Raw genomic sequence first — 18,692 nt, forward strand, 5'->3', positions numbered from 1 at the left:
TTAATCCAACCCTGTCCATGGCCTCCCACTGTAACTGGAACATAGCCAATAGCCTTGTTATATCCTTCAAGAGCCTTTATGCTCTGGCCTCTCTCTGTGTCTACAGTCTTGCCTCCTACCTCTCAATCCTTTTTTCAATTCACCCTAACTACATTGTCATTTCCTCTGTCTGATGGACCTGTACACCATGCTCCTATGCACTCAGTGCCCTTGCATTGCCATTTCCTTTTGCTGATAGCTTTTCACCAGGCCTTCTTATAGATGTCTCCTCCTACTTCAGATCTCAGCTCAGTTATTATTGCCTCAGAAAAAACTTTCCCACGTTTCCTTTCCATGTTCATTAGATTTGGGGGGGAGAGATCTGATTTTTTTTTTTAAATCTGTATGCATCTATTACTTTGATTTGTAAATTAAGGTAAAAGTAAATGTATAAATAAACAGAAAGCTTCTCCAATCACTGTATATCACTTTGATTTCTTTCTTCATTGCAATCATCCTTATCTCAAATTAATTTTCTTTATTTATGTGTTTCTTGTTTATTGTGTATTTCCCACTACAATGTAAGCTCCATGAGAGGGGAGATTTATTTCAAGAGGCATGCCTGCCATGTCAAACAGTGTATCCCAGTGCCTACAAGGCCTTTTTGTACATTGTAGACACTCAATAAATATTTGTTAAATGAGTAGATTTCAGTTGCCTAAGAGAGGTTGTTTCCTTTGGCTGAGAAAGGTCTTGTGCATTCATTTGAAAAGAATGTTTAGTGAAATATTTTGTCCAAATTGGGTTCTATTTGCATATTAAGATACCACTGCCAACACCCAGGCACATGGAATGGTTCCTTGACACAAATAAGAAATTGTCAACATACATGCAAAACTTGTAACAAAGCGACAGATTGATAGCTATATCTATTTCAGCATGTCATTGGGAAGGTTCACATCAAAGTGAAAATTGAAAAGCATATTTAATGTTGATTTGTACCTGATAGCTAATATCTGAGTTCTGTTTTCTAGACCATGGTGAACCATGTGGAATTGCTGATGCTGGGTGAAACCAGAATATGAAGATACTCTAAACTGATTTTCGGCACATTTAGAATGGAAGAATAATAGGTAAGGATAGCTGCCTAGACGTGCCAAATGAGATAGAAAGTTATGAGGATGTGGTTCTAACAAGTTATTTAGAATCAGGGCTTTGAAAAATAAGAGTACTCATTGATTGAATGCCTACTGTAAGCCAGGTCATTATCTCGAATCTTTACAGAAACAATGTAGGTAGGTATTGTTTCCCCATAGCTATGTAAAAAGGAAAACAATAACTTAAACTGGATTTTTCAAATCCCAAAGCTGACATACTGTCCACTGCTCCACACATTCTTCTGATGATGCACTCCATTTATTTCTGTAACTGCTGGCACAAGTTTAGAGCCTGGCACAGCATCCTCATGGAATCATGCCTAGCTGGACAGTAAATGCCTCTGCTGCCTGCAGTCGGGGGCACCTAAATGTCCAGGCTGAACTGGGTCCAAGGTTTGCTGACTAAGTAGGTTTCAAGTCTTGTGCTCATTCCTCTTCCTCCTCCCTTTCTTTCCCAGCATCCTGCGGCTCACTTCTGCTTCTGTCCACTGGGGAAAGCATCTTCCAGGTGCTAATAAGAAAAATACTCAGACCATAGTGTGAGGGGAAAAGGCAACTCAGGCAGAATCACTGCTGAGAACCTAGGCAGACTTAGGCAGTGTGATCTGAAGAGCTGAAGTGTGCAGCCCACAGAGAGAAGGAATTGGGTAGAATGCAAAATTGAAGAGGATGTGCATAAGACAAAAATCTTCCTGACAGAGATGAATTAGTTATGGGACTGACTCCCCAAGGTAAGGGATGTGGCTCCATTCCCTAACTCTTGAGCAGAAGACATGCTAGAGAGGACCAGCAGGAGATGGGTGGGGGTGGGCTGGGCCATTGATGACTGATAGGGGCTTTCCACCTTCAAGTTTTATGAAGATGAATGAGCCCGTTTGAACGGAGGAATAAAAACCATAGTAAAAATGAAGAGATGGAGCTGACTCAGGCACTGCAAACATACAGAGGAATAGAGGCTTTTGGCTCTATGCCAAGTGAGAAAACCCATTTCTTCCAACTGAGAGATAATAGAGTCAAGCAAGCAGTTTAGAGTTTTGAATTCGGAGTTCAGGTTCTGCCACTTGCCCGTTATATGAACCTGAGCAAATTATTTAGCCTTTCTAAGTTACAAAATAGGAATCATACCCCCATTTTATTGGTTATCTGTCACTATAAAATAGGGATAACATCATTGCAGAGGATTCCGATAAGATTGAATGAGATAACTCATGTAAAAATCAGTGTCTAGCATGTAGTAAGCACCACTCATTGAATGACGGCAATTATTAATGGGTCATGGCTTTGTGCAGAGGGGGAATGTAGCCAGGTCACTATTATCAAGGTCAGTTTATGGGAATAGTTCTCCTCTTTATTTTTTTTTTATTTATTTTTTTAATTTGACTGACAGGGATCACAAGTAGGCTGAGAGGCAGGCTGAGAGAGAGAGAGGAGGAAGCAGGCCCCCGGCTAAGCAGAGAGCCCGATGCAGGGCTCGATGCGGGGCTCAATCTCAGGACCCTGGGATCATGACCTGAGCTGAAGGCAGAGGCTTTAACCCACTGAGCCACCCAGGCACCCCCAGCTCTCCCCTTTAAACTTAACGATGATGCCTCCTTGGTTTCATTATTTCCTGTGTCGATAGCCCACACTTTCTCTACTGACTTGGCTTTCAGCTCTCAGAGAAAATGAAGCTCAAATATGATAGATACCACCCCTACTCATAGGCAAACTTGCCAAAGAACAGCTCAACCCATGTTGGTCCTCTGCATTATTCTGAACATAAAACCATCTCCTCCTTCTGTGTTGTGCACAGAAGATAATACTAACGACATTGTACATTTATTCAGTCCTTTACAGTTTACAAAGCACTCTTGGGAAAGGTTACTATTTCTATTTTATTTTTCCAGATTATTTACTTGAGAAAGAGGGTGGGATAGAGGGAGAGGAAGACAGAGTCTTAGGCAGACTCTGTGTCAGCAAGGAGCCTAACGTGGGCTCAGTCTCACTACCCTGAGATCATGACCCTGAGGTCACAACCTGAGCGGACACCAAGAGTGGGACACTTCATCGGCTTAGCCACCCAGGTGCCCTTACTATTTCTATTTTATAGATGAGGACACAGAAACTTAGGTGAAGCAACTTGATTAAAGTGACATAGATAATTGGTGGGTGGAGCAGGGATCCACACCCAGCTCCTCCAGACTTCCAGTCTGGAGCTCTTTTATATCCCAAGATGCCGTAGGGGATGGGAGCAGGTAGCAGATTTGAAAGCTAGTTGCTTCCAATCATAAAACATTAACTTTTAGAACAGAAAGTAACTTTCAGATTATATAAAATCATAGCTTTTAGACTGTATCCAAGGAATACTGTAGGAGGTGGGGAAAACCAAGCAGGAGGTAGATTGTATGCATCTCAGATTTTATCATTTAATTTTGTTAACATTACAATGCACTTTGAATGACTGTCTAAATCATTAAGAATTTCCTTTAAAAAGAATGAAGTTGGAAAACTCCTGATCTGCTTCCTTTCTCCAGGAATGATAATGAGGCCCAGCCTGTTTAAGTGACTTGTCCATACGTCATGACTAGTTGGAAGCAGAGTGAGGAATAGCACTGAATCCTCATTACCTGCATATTTGATAAACATCCCGTAAAGGTCCTCATTCTCCAAATATTTTTCTCTGATTAACTGAAGCAAGTCATTTAAATCGTCAAGAGTAAATAAGCCCTGGGGCACCTGGGTGTCTCAGTAGGTTAAGCCTCTGCCTTCAGCTTAGGTCATGATCTCAGGGTCCTGTGATCAAGCCCCACATTGGGCTCTCTACTCAGCGGGGGGGCCTGCTTCCCCATCACCCTCTGCCTGCCTCTCTGCCTCTTGTGATCTCTCTCTCTCTCTCTCTCTGTCAAATAAATAAATAAAATCGTTAAAAAAAAATTTAACAAGAAAAAAGAAGAAGAAGAAGAAATAAGCCCTGAGGTTAGTCTCTCCTAATGACTCACTCTGAGACCTTGATCAGTCCATTGATCTCTGAACCCTTGACTTTTCCATAAGTAGTATGGGATGATCATTCCTGTCTAGGCGGCTCTCGGTGCGGGTATTGTGATGAGTGCAAAAAAAGAACATGTGGATGTTCACAGGGCTTTTCTAGGGAAGGAGACTTAGCAAGTTCAGTATCTTACTTACAAATGCCCACCAAGGATGTCTTTGCTTCTAAGGTGATCTCTACAATTTATCATCCCTATGTATTTGTTGTCCTTCATTTGAGAAGGCAATGTAGTTCACCTAAGTAACCTTGTCAAGGTTTGTAAAATAGCCTCAAAAACTTCTCAGCACTTTGGCTTTCTGAGAGGGCTGTGATTCTTAATACTTGCAGGTGGTAAGTAAATCTTTTAAGGTTAAACTCGTTTCATTCTAGACATGTTCTAAAGGAAGCTATCACTACTGAGTTCTAGAAAACATAGGGGACCTAGAGCTAGATGAGATCAAAGGACTTGTGTGCAGTTTACAGAGTCTAGAACCTTCCCACCCAACTGGCAGATTTTCCTTCTTCAACAAGGAATACTAAGAAGATACTATCCCTGACCTTCAGGCTGACCTTGAAAACAGTCTAAGGTACTTGTGATCTTGGCTAAGTTCTTTATTTCTTTGAGCTTGTTTTCTCACTTGTAAAAGGCAGATATGGCCTTCCCTTTCCACCTCAAGGACCATCAGGGATCAATAGAGAGAACAGAGGTTGGTGTGTTTTTCAACTGTGAAGTGTATGCTAACTAGAAGAATTGTCATTTTTAAGAATGTTTAAAATATGACAATTATCTGTAATGTGAATTTCAGCTAAATCCTCTCAGTTTGTTAGAAATACCTACTTTGGAATGATCAACTACTCACGAGGAAGAAGGATGTTCCAAATTATGCTGATCTCTATACAGAATGTAAAGTAGCCATACCGAGCAAGGGAAAGTTGGAGCTAAGAATTATCTCCTTAACTGGCATGATCACAAAACCAGAAATATTTTTCTACTTTCAATTAAGAATACTTTAAATTTAAAAAAAATAAGAAATTAAACAGGTCTTTACCAAAATTCTACTCTGGATGCCTCAAATTTCTAACTATATCTCTTGGAGAACAGCATTTCTATGATTATTCATGTTGATACTTTAAAAAATCTGGACCTAGTTTCCATTATGCAGACAAGCCACAGAAGCCAACCAATATTTTAAGACTGCAATGTTTACTAATGGATGTCTGGCTAGAAACAGTGTTGGCAGAATTCTGGCAGAGGCATTTACTCTCACTAATGATGTGGAACAGGGCTGTGTAATCATGTCCACTTGGATTAAGTCTACCCAAGGCTGTCATATTTTGAAATGGAACCAGAAACAAGCACCCGCAAAAGTCCTAGGATTTTTCTGGAAGAAGCATTACATCAGAACTGGTTTAGACCTTCCCAAAGTCATTGCCCCAGCCATTCATTTCATTTGGGATCTCCTTTACAAAAATGACTTCACAGAGTAGAATGGATTTCAGACTCTTGTAGAATATTTAGAGATATAAAGACAATATATTCTATATGGGCCATCCCAGATCAGGAATAATCATTCAAATATTTCTTTTCTTTTTTTTTTTTTTTTTAAGATTTTATTTATTTATTTATTTATCAGAGGGAGGGGGAGAGAGCGTGCAAGCACACAAGGAGGCAGAGTGGCAGGCAGAGGCAGAGAGAGAAGCAGACTCTCTGTCGAGCAAGGAGTCCAATGCGGGACTCGATCCCAGGACCCCAGGATCATGACCTGAGCCGAAGGCAGCAGCTTAACCGACTGAGCCACCCAGGCGTCCCTCAAATATTTCTTGAGAAAACATGTCAACTGTGTTTCTTGTGGATATCCTAACAGATCCTTAAGGTGAAAGGACACTCGATCCACACCCCTACCCTTTCCATGCCCCAGGAAAGAAAACTTTCCTAGTTATGCATTATCAATTTCTTCCTAGCTATACCTTGGACTAGAAGCATCAGTAGTTTTTCATCAATAAGGAAGAAGGACAATGACATTCATTTTGACTGTCTGGACAATGTTACTGTATCACACTTCTGGGGAAAGTAATTTCTGTCTATTAAAAGAGACAGATTCCAAACTAAGATATGTGGGAAATCATTTGGTATTTAATAGAATTCATCTCATGCACACAGTGCTAAAAAATTATAATTAAAAAGGAGTTAGGCAAGGAAAATTAATAACAGCAAGCCTTTAAAATGGAAATCCTTAGAATAAAGGAGTAGCTGTTGTTATCATATTAGTATTATTCTGTATTAAAGATGTCAAGATACTGTCATTGGATTTCTTTTCCTTCTTCTAGTTTCTAGACCTCCAAGGAATCTTCATTCTATTTTCTGAAACTAGATGCTACTTTAAAGATTTTAGAAATAAACCATGAAATGAGTACACTAAAGAAACATTAATTTTTACAGATTATTAAATAACATTTTTATCTCACATTAATATTTTAATACATTTGTTAAATATCCTAAAGATAGTGTTGTCTGAAACCAAATCTGGTTGTTTCAAATGGATAGGTACTTGGCTGTGGGGTAGGGAAGAGATTCTCTCTTCCTTCCTTCCTTCCTTCCTTCCTTCCTTCCTTCCATTCTTTTTTTTCCACTCATATGGCCTTATGATACTCCATTTCAGTGGAAAGGATACCTAGGGAAACAATGTGCCAAATGCCTGTGTGGTAGCATTCAGACATATTTGCAACATGTGATGCTATAGTCACTTCTGCTCCCATATGTCCTCTCTCAAGATGTTTGTGCCTCCATGGCTGATGTAGCTGTCATCAAAGATTATCCCTTTAATTTTTAACATTGTCAGAGTTAATATATGCCCTTTGCTTTTCAACATCGTCAATGTTACATCAAACCTTTCAATTTTTAACATTTTAAAGTTAATATAAACTCCATTAAATAGTTCTCAGCTGATCAAACACAGGAATGATCACTGTGAACGAGTCATATTAGTTTTTCCAGTAGGGAAACCAGTAAATTTTTCTGGTGATGATCTTGTCAACAGTCATAATGATATCTACCCTTATTTATAATATTATTTTGTATGCAAAGTGCTATCATCCTCAACACCTCATTGGAGACCCTGCTCACAGCTCATCGCTCGTGGATTCTTCCCTAACTGTGCCATCTCTAAACCTTCCCTCCAACTTGTCACCTCCCCTCCTTCCTACTCGCCTGGCCCCCACCCCTGGAGCTTTATTCTCTACATGTGCCTCAGCTCCTGTCTTCATCCTTGCAAGCATTGTTAACGCAAGATAGTATGTGTAGTAGACTCAACAAAGCATGTTGGTTTCCTAGGATTGCCATGGCAAGGACCACATATTGAGTGGCTTAAACAGCATGTTTATTGTCTCAAAGTTCTGAAAGTAGAAATCTGAAATCAAGGTGTTGGGAGGGTTGTTCTTTCTGAGAGCTGAGAGGAAAGCATGTGTTCTAGGCCTTTCTCCTTGACTTGTAGATGGCTGTGTTCTTTTGTATCTCTTAACACTGTCTTCCCTTTATGCATGTCTCTATGTCCAAATTGCTTCCTTTATAATGGGGCCTAACAATCTCATTTTAACTTGATAATCTTTATAATGATCCTATCTCCAAATAAGGTGACATCTGAAGTACCAGATGTTAGGACTCCAACACATCTGTTTCAGGACACAACTCAACCCATAATACCAAGGCTTAAAGATAGCAAACAGGAAATATAACACAGGAGGGAAAAAAAATTGAAGCTAAATCTCAAGTGTCATTGTCAGGGAATCTGTTGGCTATGGCTGGTATAGGGTTTGATTCTTTCTATCCTTCTGTCGAAACTGCTACCCTATTTCTAGGATGGCTGACCATCCTGAGTGGAAATCTGATTGTGTACATGCCTCTGTACCTGTGGTGGTTAATTTTTGTGTCAGGTTGACTGAGCCGCAGGGTACTCAGATATTTGGTTAAACATTATTCTGAGTATTTCTGTGAGAGTGTTTTTGGATGAGATGTACATTTAAATCAGTAGACTAAGTAAAGCGTATTGCTCCCCAATTAGTTGAAGGCCTGACTAGAATGCAAGGCTAACCCTTCCCTGAATAAGAAAGAATTCTCCTACCTGACAACCTGCAAACTGGAACATCAGCTCTTCCTAGTGCTATAGCAGCTTCCAGCATAAGACTCAAACTGGGACACTGGCTCTATAGAATGTGCATCTCCCTACCCTTCACCCCCCACACACTGGTACACTGTTGGTTCTGTTTCTCTGGAGAACCCTGACTAATATGCTCCCTAAGTCCACATCCTACCTAATAAAGAACAACCAGAAATAACAGCTGCTACCAGGCCAGCCCTTTATCTTGCTAAATACTGTACGCAAATCCTCCAATCCTTTATATCTGGATTATTCCCCTGGGTTTCACTCATCTTTATGACTAAAAATGCTCTCGCATTGGTCTCTCCAAGAGCCTTCCCCAAAGACAAAATCCAGCTCTCAACTTTAGTGTAATCATGGATTAAGAAATACTGAGATCCACACTCAGAGCACTCTGCTGTAGGCACAGAACTTCTCACTTACTCTTTTTTTTTTAAGCTTTTATGTATTTATTTGTCAGAGAAAGAGAGATTGAGAGAGAGAGAGAGAGAGCACAAGCAGGTGGAGCCTCAGGCAGAGGGAGAAGCAGGCTCCCCACTGAGCAAGGAGCCAGATATGGACCAGATCCCAGGACCCTGGCATCATTAGCCCAAGGCAGACGCTCAACCGACAGAGCCACCCAGGCATCCCTTACATACTCTTTGCCTGTCACAGAGGACTTCTTCTCAAGTCACAGAGAGCTTCTTAAGTTCTCCTGGTTAATTCTGTCTAAGGCTTTTTATAACTAAATAATTCCTTCTATAGTTTACTATTTCATGTGTGTGACTTTGTAAAGAATTAGCTTTGTCTAATTAGAACTCAACACTAAACCTTCCAAAGTTTAGACAGATCAGAGCTGAACCAAATCAGACTTTTTTTTTTTTAAGATTTTATTTATTTATTTGACAGACAGAGATCACATATAGGCAGAGAGGCAGGCAGAGAGAAAGGAGGAAGCAGGCTCCCCAATGAGCAGAGAGCCCGATGCGGGGCTCGATCCCAGGACCCTGAGATCATGACCTGAGCCGAAGGCAGAGGCTTTAACCCACTGAGCCACCCAGGCGCCCCCCCAAATCAGACTTTTGAAAGAGTGTTTCTAGGTTGTGGAAGGGAGGGACAACTTCCCCTAACTCCATGCTTGACTTTCATCTTCACTTTGGGTTTCTGTTTTCCAGATTCTCTATGCCACTACATCACCTGGTCATGTCTCATCTAAAACTGGGTGGTTTCCCCTTTAAATTTTTCAGTGTGGACAAATATGTTTTCTCTTGGCATAACTAAGACAGGCTGGTATTTTCAAGAACAGCTTTACTAAACATGAGGGAAAACAGAAAACAAATAATTACTGAAAACATACATCGTATAAAAATAGCCAAGTTTCCAACTCAGGTTTCTGTTTCTAAAAATTCCATTACAAGTAGGAAAGCTTTACTGAGCCTCAATCTCATTTACCCTTAGTCAACCACATCCCTTAATTTTGCTATATCCTGTCTGGACTCCCTCTCTCCCACCTCCAACACCTCATCTGTCCCTGAGCCCTGTAATCTTAAGCTGCTAGCTTGTTTTTTTTTTTTTAATCCATATCCTAAGGAAAAAAAATACTCAACTTACTTTTAAAACTATCGTTCTCCTAAAAAAAATACTCTGGACTCCCAAAGACCTGCTAAAATGCCTGCTTACAAGAGATTTTCAAGTCCTGATGTTGAAGATCCACCAGGTCTCCAATATTAACTCTTCTCAATACTGATATTAAATCAGCAGAAAAACAAGTGCATTCTAGGAAAGGATCCCAGGAGAGTGAATATTCTTTACAATGGTAGGTAGGGTTCTGAGCTCAAATAAACTTGAAAACTGTAGGGTTAAACTAAGTTTCACAGTTTTCTCCAATACATAATTTTTCAAATCATTTCATACAGTCAGCAAATATTTATTCAGTACCTGTTATGTGCCAGGCACTGAACAAATCCTGATGAAGAATGAGCAGGACAAATAAGACCCCTGCCCTGCCTTCATAGAATTCACTTTCTAGTGGTTCCCCCAAAAAGCTGAATGACCAAGCAAACAGGTAAGACCTCGAATAATGGTAAGGACTGTGGAAAATTAAAGGGTGATGTTATAGGGAAGAACTGGAATTGGAGAAATGCAAGCAGCAGAGTGAACAATGAGCCCACAGACCTGGCAAGACAAAGCTTGGCATGTTGGAAGAAGAAAGAGAGCCTCTGTGGCTGGAGCTGAGAAACTGACCAAACAGGAAAGTGTGTGTGAAGAGATGATCTTAGAGGCCGTGGTAAGAAGGAAGATTTAATTGTTGATGCAGTAGAAAGCAATATGAAGGGCTTTAAGCCTTAGCACGATCTAATAGTATAATTTGCAAAAGAGAAATCTCCTTGGCTGTTGTGTAGAAAATGGAATTTAAAGGCCACGATGACAAGTGGAGACCAGTTAGGAGGCTCTTACAGTAGCTCCCCTGAGAGACGATGATGGGGTTGTCAGAACAGGTAGAGAGATGCGGATGGCACCCACATGTTTTTCAGGAGTGAAGGTAAAAGGGCTTCCTGATGAGTTAATGTGTGATATAAGGACCAATGAGAAGACAGTGATGACTTGTAGCTCTTGGGCTTGAGCTTGAGAGTTGATTACATGGTAAAATTATTGACTGAGCAAGGAAAGTCTAAGGAAACAAAGACTTACAGGGGTGAAGGAAATCAAGAGATTGTTTTATCCACATTCTGTTCAAGATACTTATTAACATGTAAGAGGTGCTATCAAATAGATCTTATATCCAAGAGTCTGGAGCTTAGGAGAAAAGTCTGTGGTATAAATTGGGAAATCACTGGTATTGAATCTAAAGTCATGGATCTGGACATTGTCTAGGGAGAATGTAGAGAGGAGTTAAGGCCCAAAGCCAAGCTCCAAAGGCACTTTGAATTGAGAAATCTGGTAAGGAGGAGGAGCCAGCAGAGAAGACTTTTAAAATGTTCCTGTGCATTAATGACTCCTTAAAAGGCAGTAACGAAGGCAGCATTTCCCCAACTTATTTGACCTCAGAACCTTTTGTCACATAGCATCTCACGGGGATAGGGTCCCAACAAAAACATTTTAGGAAATACTTTTCATAACCCTCTAGCTGTACTCCACTGTAGCATAATGTATTAACTTATAAGGTGACATAGGCAAGTCTTCTCCCTCTAAGCAGAGAGGTTATTTCAATGAAAGCCCATCAGTTGCTAAGCAAAACACTGCGCTGACAATCCCGGCCAAAAACTGTACCTGTGGGAAGCACATAGGAGCCAAATGCAGTCAGAAGGAAGGAAGGCTGTTCCACCATCGCTTCTGAGCCAAAGCTCACATGCTGGCTCTTTTCGCCTTTTTATATTAATAATAGTTGTTTTGGTGGAGGAATGAGATGGAAGATCTAAAGAGAGGTCCAGCAGGAAATGCTCTTTTTTGTGTGAATCATGTAACTTTTTTTCCCCAAATACTAGCATCTGGGTGTTTCTACCTATATACACTACACCAGAGTATCATCTGATGCTCTGGAAAAAGTTAATTTAGATAAAGACTTTTCTCTGTTTTCTAGTTAGTTAGTTTTTTGGGGTTTGTTATAAAGAACAGAAACTTACTCAGGTGTATTATTGGGATCTGAGGCAGCCCTAAGGAAAAGTTTCTCTTCAGGACCCATTTTCCCTCCCCTTCTCTTTCTCTACCCACTACCCGTCCCCCCCACCCGACCAAATAGGCAAGAGGCTGTATGGTCTTTCTCTCATAATATCTCTAAGACCTCTCACTTTACAGTTACACACTAAGAAATCGTAATAAAATCCTCTACGTTTGTATAGTACAGTCTAAGTGGACCACGCATATTATGGACTGAATGTTTGTGTCCCTGTAAAATTCATATGTTGAAATCCTTAACCTTCAATGTGATGGTATTTGGAGGTGGGACAGTAATTGGGACGTAATTAAGTCTTGAGCACGGAGCCCTTATGAATGAGATGAGTACCCTTGTAAGAAGAAACACAAGAACAAACTGATGGTTGCCAGAGGGGAGCGGGTTGGAGGGAATGAGCAAAATGGATAAAAAGTAGTGGTAGAGTAGGAGAAGAATAAATGAAACAAGATGGGATTGGGAGGGAGACAAACCATAAGTGACTCTTAATATCACAAAACAAACTGAAGGTTGCTGGGGGGAGGGGGGTTGGGAGAAGGGGGGTGGGGTTATGGACATTGGGAAGGGTATGTGCTATGGTAAGTGCTGTGAAGTGTGTAAACCTGGCAATTAACACACCTGTACTCCAGGGGATAAAAATATATTATATGTTTATAAAAAATAATAAAATAAATAAAAAATTTTTAAAAAGTAGTGGTAGATACAGGCTTCCAGTTATGGAATGAATAAGTCATTAGCAATAAAAGATACAGCAGAGGGAATGTAGTCAATGGTGTTTTAATTGTGTTGTACGGTGACAGATGGTACCTACGTTTGCAATGAACATAGCATAATGTGCAAACTTGTTCAATCACTATGTTGTATACCTGAAGTTAATGTAACATTATGTGTCAACTATACTAAAAAAAAAAAAAATTTAAACAAGAAAAAAAAAGCGAGAAAGATGCTATCTCTCTCAGCTGTGTGAAGGTACAAGGAGAAAACAGTCCTATGCAAACAAGGAGAGTTCCCTCCCCAAACACCAAATCTCCTGGGGCCTTGATCTTGAACTTCTAGCCTCCAGGACTATGAGAAATAAATGTTTATTGTTGGAGCCACCCAGTCTATGCTATTCCTCTTTAACAGCCCAAACTAAGAGAACACAGTCTTGGAGGTTTGGTTTGTACACAGGGAGACCAAGACCTAGGGAGAAGAGACAATCCAGTGGAAGGAGCCCTAGATGGGTTTGATAAACCTGAATTGTGCCTTTGTGTGATTGTAGGCAAATGGCTTCATCTGGGCCTCAAATTCCTCTTCTGCAAAGGAAGAAGATTGAGAAGGGGTAAGTGATTTTCAATATGTATTTTTTCAGCATTTGCAGTCTGATTTTATGATTTTGAGATGGAGTCTCTTGGCTGAGGTCATATGGTTAGGTGGCTGATGGCAGAGCGAGATCTACTTGTTCTATATCACCTGGTCCAATGTTTTGCTTCATGACACCATACACCATAATGTATTTCCATTAAAAAATTTTTTTTATTTCAACCAATTTTACTCACCTATTTGGATGCTATGAAAATATTGCATTAGGCAGCATTGTACAGTGCAAAAGCATTAAACTTTGAAAGAAATGGCACAGGGGTTTGGATGTAGGTCTACTTTTAGGTCTGTGACCTTGGAGCAGCTACTTAACCCCTTTTTAGTCTTGTTTCGTCATCCGTAAGTCAAGTGTATATAATACCTGCCTTTTAGAATTGCTGATAGGATTGAGATTGTGCTTATAAAGGGTCAGGGTCATAGCAGGGGCAGACATTCTTTTTGTTTTTTTTTTTTTAAGATTTTATTTATTTATTTGACAGAGATCACAAGTAGGCAGAGAGGCAGACAGAGAGAGAGGCGGAAGCAGGCTCCCTGATGAGCAGAGAGCCCGATGTGGGGCTTGATCCCAGGACCTTGGGATCATGACCTGAGCTGAAGGCAGAGGCTTAACCCACTGAGCCACCCAGGCACCCCAGGCTGCTAACAGAAATTTACTTCTCACAGTTTTGGAGGCTGAGAAGCCTAAAATCAAGGCTCTGGCAGATCTGGTGTCTGGTGAGAACCCACTTCCTGGTTTGCAGATGGCAGAAAAGACGCTAGCTAGTTCTTGGCCTTTACTTATAAGGGCACTAATCCCATTCATAAGGGCTGTGCCCTCATTACCTAATCATTCCCCAGATCTTGCCCCACTTCCTAATACCATCACACTGGGGATTAAGATTTCAACATATGAATTTGAGGAAGATATATTCAGTCCCTAGCACAGTCCATCTCACATTTCACCTCTCCCTCCTTCTTAATGATTTGGGGAGATAAGGAATTACAGCAAAGATTTCATGAACCAGGATGGGGATGGGGCCTGCATGTTCCGAATAAGTAATATTTATTCAGGAAAACGTTTTAGTTCAATCAGTCTTGTTGAAAGCCTTTTCAAAATATTGGTCCATGCTCCTCCTTTGGAAACCACACACTCTGAATATAATTGAATCTTTCTTGATGATTGAAGACCTTGCCATGCCTCAGGCTTATTAATCAGAACTTATTCAGCTGCTTGGATAAATACGCAGAAGGGGCAAAACTTAGTTGGAATGTGTTGAACTCAGGAAATCTAGAAGTTTGTTAGTTTGAATTGAAATCTTTGTTAACAGCTTTGTTGTGGTTCAGACTTCTAAATAGTGCAAACATTCCATTTATAGATGAGGTTACTCGATATTGTGTTCTGGTTAAACAAATGATCAACAGATTCTTTCCTTTGGGGGACTACTTTGTTGAAGGACCTGAAGCAGGTATCATTTTGAACATGAGGGAATATGAAGATTAGTTTGAGAACTTAAGGAATGGATAGCCTCATGGGATGAGGGGCAAAACATAAACTCATGAAAAAGTAACTATAACAAGAGCCAAATGAAAAAGAGAAGTCTTCAGAAAGAAGTCAGTACTTGAAATGGGACTTGAACTGTGTAGATTTGGACCAAGTCGTGTTCGGTTAAGAAGAATGTTTGATAGTGCAGGGGCTTTAAAGTAGAGGGAGGGAATAGTTTGAATAAATGCACGAGAATGAAGAAGCTTGGGGTATATCCAGAGGAGCAAAAATTGTTCATTTCAGAGTTAATTAAGTTTAACAAGAGATATTTAGTTGGGACATTCCTGGTTTTTCATAATATGTGAATAGCCAGATGTCTTGAAAATTGTTTCTCAGGCTCCTGTAGTTGTGGAAAACTATCATCTACCATGCATGCTTTTGTAAATTATTTTATCTCTGTGGGCCTATAATATATATGTCACAGGAGAATTCACAGGGCTTCCAATTTTCCTTTTATTAGAGAACTAGAATCATTTCTTGGACACCAAAGATGTCTAGTATACCAGAAGGCCCTACCAAGATCCATTCTCCTTTGTAGAAAACAACCTTGAGAGCCACAGGCTGCGTCCCGGTTTCCATCCTCATTGCCCTTCCTTAAACTTTTCAAGCCAGGAAGGAGAGAAACTGGTTTCTCTAATCTCCCAACTTGCCTCACATGCCCCTCATTTGCCAGCCCATCCCTATGCCCACTCTCATCCCACACTGGCTCCTTAAAAACAAGGTCACTTTCCTCAGAGGGAAAGATGACAGCCTTTCATCTACTAGTCAAGGGACTTACATACTCCTTCTTCATGAAGGTGGAAAATGAGAGGAAGACGGGAAAAATCTGTGGAGGACCCTGGTGTTATGGGACATAATCTTTGTGGAAGCCATCACTCCCAGCACATGTAAAAAGTCATGACATAGTAATGTGTGTATTCCACATTAAATTATCTGGGCAGTGAACCCCTTGTTAGAAATTGCTGAACAGACCATCTAGTTAACATCTCCAAGTATCGATTGACTCTGATAAGGAGAGAAAGGAAAGACTGATGGGATTCTCAAACTCAGCATTCCGCATGTAAAGCAAATCTAGACCATGCCAAAGAACATGACCTTTTCACTTTTTAAGGAAGCAGACATTTTATACTGGACACCAAACAAGGAGGACCGTTTGTGTTACTCCTTCTATAGGATCAAGGTTCCCTTCTAGTCTTCTCTTTTTTTGTTGGTGTTTTTCCATATTTGACTTCTTTGTTCCTGCCCTTCACCTTCAATCATAAATGTAAAACTGCTCACCATACAATGAAAACCTCCTTTCCTAACAAGGCAGAGGGCCAGGGTGGTAGAATTGGAAGGAAACTCAGAAGCATTGAATTCACCCTTCTGGCTTTTGAGATAAGGAGAATGAGGCCCAGAAAGATAAAGTAGCCTTATTGAATATGAGATGGTGTGGATGGAAGCAAGTGATGGTTCATGTAGTGTTAGTCAGTGTACAGAGTTTTACCACGCATGTGATTGCACAAAAACCTGTGATGTAGGTGAGGTTATTATGACTTTTTTTATGAGGGAGGAAACTGAGACCCAGAGAATTCTCCTATACCTTTTCATCAGGGAAACTGCCCATGACAAAGCCTAGTGGTTCTGAAAGGCCAAACTCTGCTCTGAAGGGCTAGACATTCAAAGATTGGGAAGATGCTGCCTGTGTGCTCATGTCTCTGAGGGGCAGGTTGTCAGTCTTCCCCCAAGGCCACACACAGGGCACCCCTAATGCTATGAAACATTACTTGACTCTTGGAAGGACTGAGTTCCATGTAGCCATTTGATGCCCTCTAAACTTGGTTTGGGGGAAAACTTAGAAAGGGCCAGCTCTTCTCCAGAGGAATCCACGTTTTAAACTGCACAAAATTAAGAGTCTCCATAATGTGAAAAGTAAGTAAAGTTGGCCCAGGATTATGGAGGCATTCAGAGTTTAACTGGAAGTAGAGGTGGGATGGAGATGAATTAGGGGCTTTGGGGACCCTTCTCCTCCTGTCTTCTAGTGTTCTCTGTGAGGAATATCCACCTCAATGACTGTGCCTCTTCAGAGTGATGCTGACAAGAATACACTCTCCCCCCTGCCCCCAGCCTTTTATTCTTGGGGAATGAATCTGACCACCACCTAGACCATATGTTCATGGATGGTGAAAAATCATTTGGAACTTCGGTTCATCCAAGACAAGGGTCAGGAAACCCCTGCCTCTAGGCTAATTCCAGCCTGCCGCATATTTTTGTAGGCTCATGAGTTAGGGACAGTTTTTACATTTTTAAGTGGTTGGAAAAAATCAAAAGAAGAATAATATTTCATGCCACATGACTCCTATATTAAATTTAAATTTTCAGTGGCGATAAGTAAAATTTTAGTGAAATGCAGACCATTTATCATTTACGTCTTGTTTATGGATGCTTTTGTGCTACAGCAGTGGAGCCTAGTAGTTGCACCAGACACTATATGGCCTGCAGAGCTTAAAATACTCACTATCCTTCCCTTAACAGAAAATCTTTGCCAACCCCTGTCTTAGTGCACTAATCATACTGTATGAGAACTGGCTCTATCTATATCCATCTCCTAAACTAGACTTTTGAGCTTGTGAAAGGCTCCACTTTGCTTAGAATGAAACTTTGCTCTTGGTTGACACTCCGTACATGTCTGTAGGGTAAAAAGAAAAATAAGTAAATGATGTGGGTTTGGGCAAGTTACTTTTCATTTCTGGGCCTTAGTTTCCCCTTTTGTGACATGAAATAGTTGGCTAAGATGACCTTGGTGCCTTCTAGCTCCAACATTCTATGTTTTAAGGTTAGTGTGGCCAAAAATAAATACCATTTTTAGTTCACTGAGTCTTGTTTTTTATAAATTTGTCTTCTCCCTTAGTGACTTTCAGAATATTGGCTGGTTTCTCAGGTCTGCCAATACCACGAATTTACTGGATCACAAGATGTTAGTGTTGTGTGCATTGCCTACTGTGTGGAAGTTCATTATCAATCAGCAACTTCCTTTTCTTCATGACTGCCTGTCTTATGTGAGTCTAGTGACATGAATGATTTTCTCAGGACCTGGTCACTATTAAGAATTGGAACATGTGGAGTCCAGAGACCACACACTGAATTTTTGATTGCCCCCCCATCTCCATCAAGATGCATCACACAGCCATCTGCCATTACTTAGGCAAAAAAATCTCACTACTTAGAAAAATTCAGTACTTGGAAAATAGTGGCATTTTCAAACCAAATGGATATAAAAGTTCTCCTCCAAACTTCACAAGTGCATAGGGCCATGCCCTCAGGTGGTGGCTGGTGGACACGGTCATGGCACAAAGGTTGTATGGCCTGATGGGTTGTCACTGGGATTTGATTTGAATAATTATCCTGCACTGTTTCATCCCAGAAGAGTCATTGCCTCTCCCCAACCCCACCACTCTTCAGGAGACAGAAAATCTTAGAATTGAGGCACATAGGCCATGAAGATGATACTTGCTGTGAGTACAGCCCAATGCAGGCTTCCTGTGCAGCAGCCAAGACCAGACCTCATGCAATAGGTGAAATCTGTTTTCTGGACTCTTCTGTTCCCTTTTCTAGTTCTTTCCCCAGGTTTCTAACACTGTCCAATCATCTTGGGCTTCTGCTATTATGCCCCAGGCATGGAAAACACCCAAGCTTTTCATTCAGTATCTCCTTTTCCTTTCTTTAAAAAATGAAGGGTAGTGAGGTATAGTGGAAAAGTGTAAAAGCACTGAAAGTCATGTTAGTCTGAGATCCAGTTCCTCCACTCATTGGTGGAGTCTCAGTTCCTATTATCTACTTAATGAAGGTGGTACTTACTGTCTACCTCTTCTTATCACCCAGCGTCCCT

The 18,692-nt window shown here is 40.7% G+C and overlaps 1 long non-coding RNA gene across 3 annotated transcripts in view; it reads left to right on the forward strand.

Annotated features, from left to right (window-relative positions):
- LOC132025147 (uncharacterized) overlaps positions 1 to 18,692 on the forward strand; it is a 140,852-nt gene that overhangs the window by 30,285 nt on the left and 91,875 nt on the right. For all 3 annotated transcript variants that reach the window (XR_009406433.1, XR_009406435.1, XR_009406438.1), the window contains exons 2-3: positions 1,014 to 1,112; positions 13,205 to 13,264. This is a non-coding gene — a long non-coding RNA (uncharacterized LOC132025147). The remainder of the gene's footprint in view (positions 1 to 1,013; positions 1,113 to 13,204; positions 13,265 to 18,692) is intronic.

Source organism: Mustela nigripes, chromosome 1 (assembly GCF_022355385.1).
Source record: "Mustela nigripes isolate SB6536 chromosome 1, MUSNIG.SB6536, whole genome shotgun sequence".
Taxonomy (NCBI): Eukaryota; Metazoa; Chordata; class Mammalia; order Carnivora; family Mustelidae; genus Mustela; species Mustela nigripes.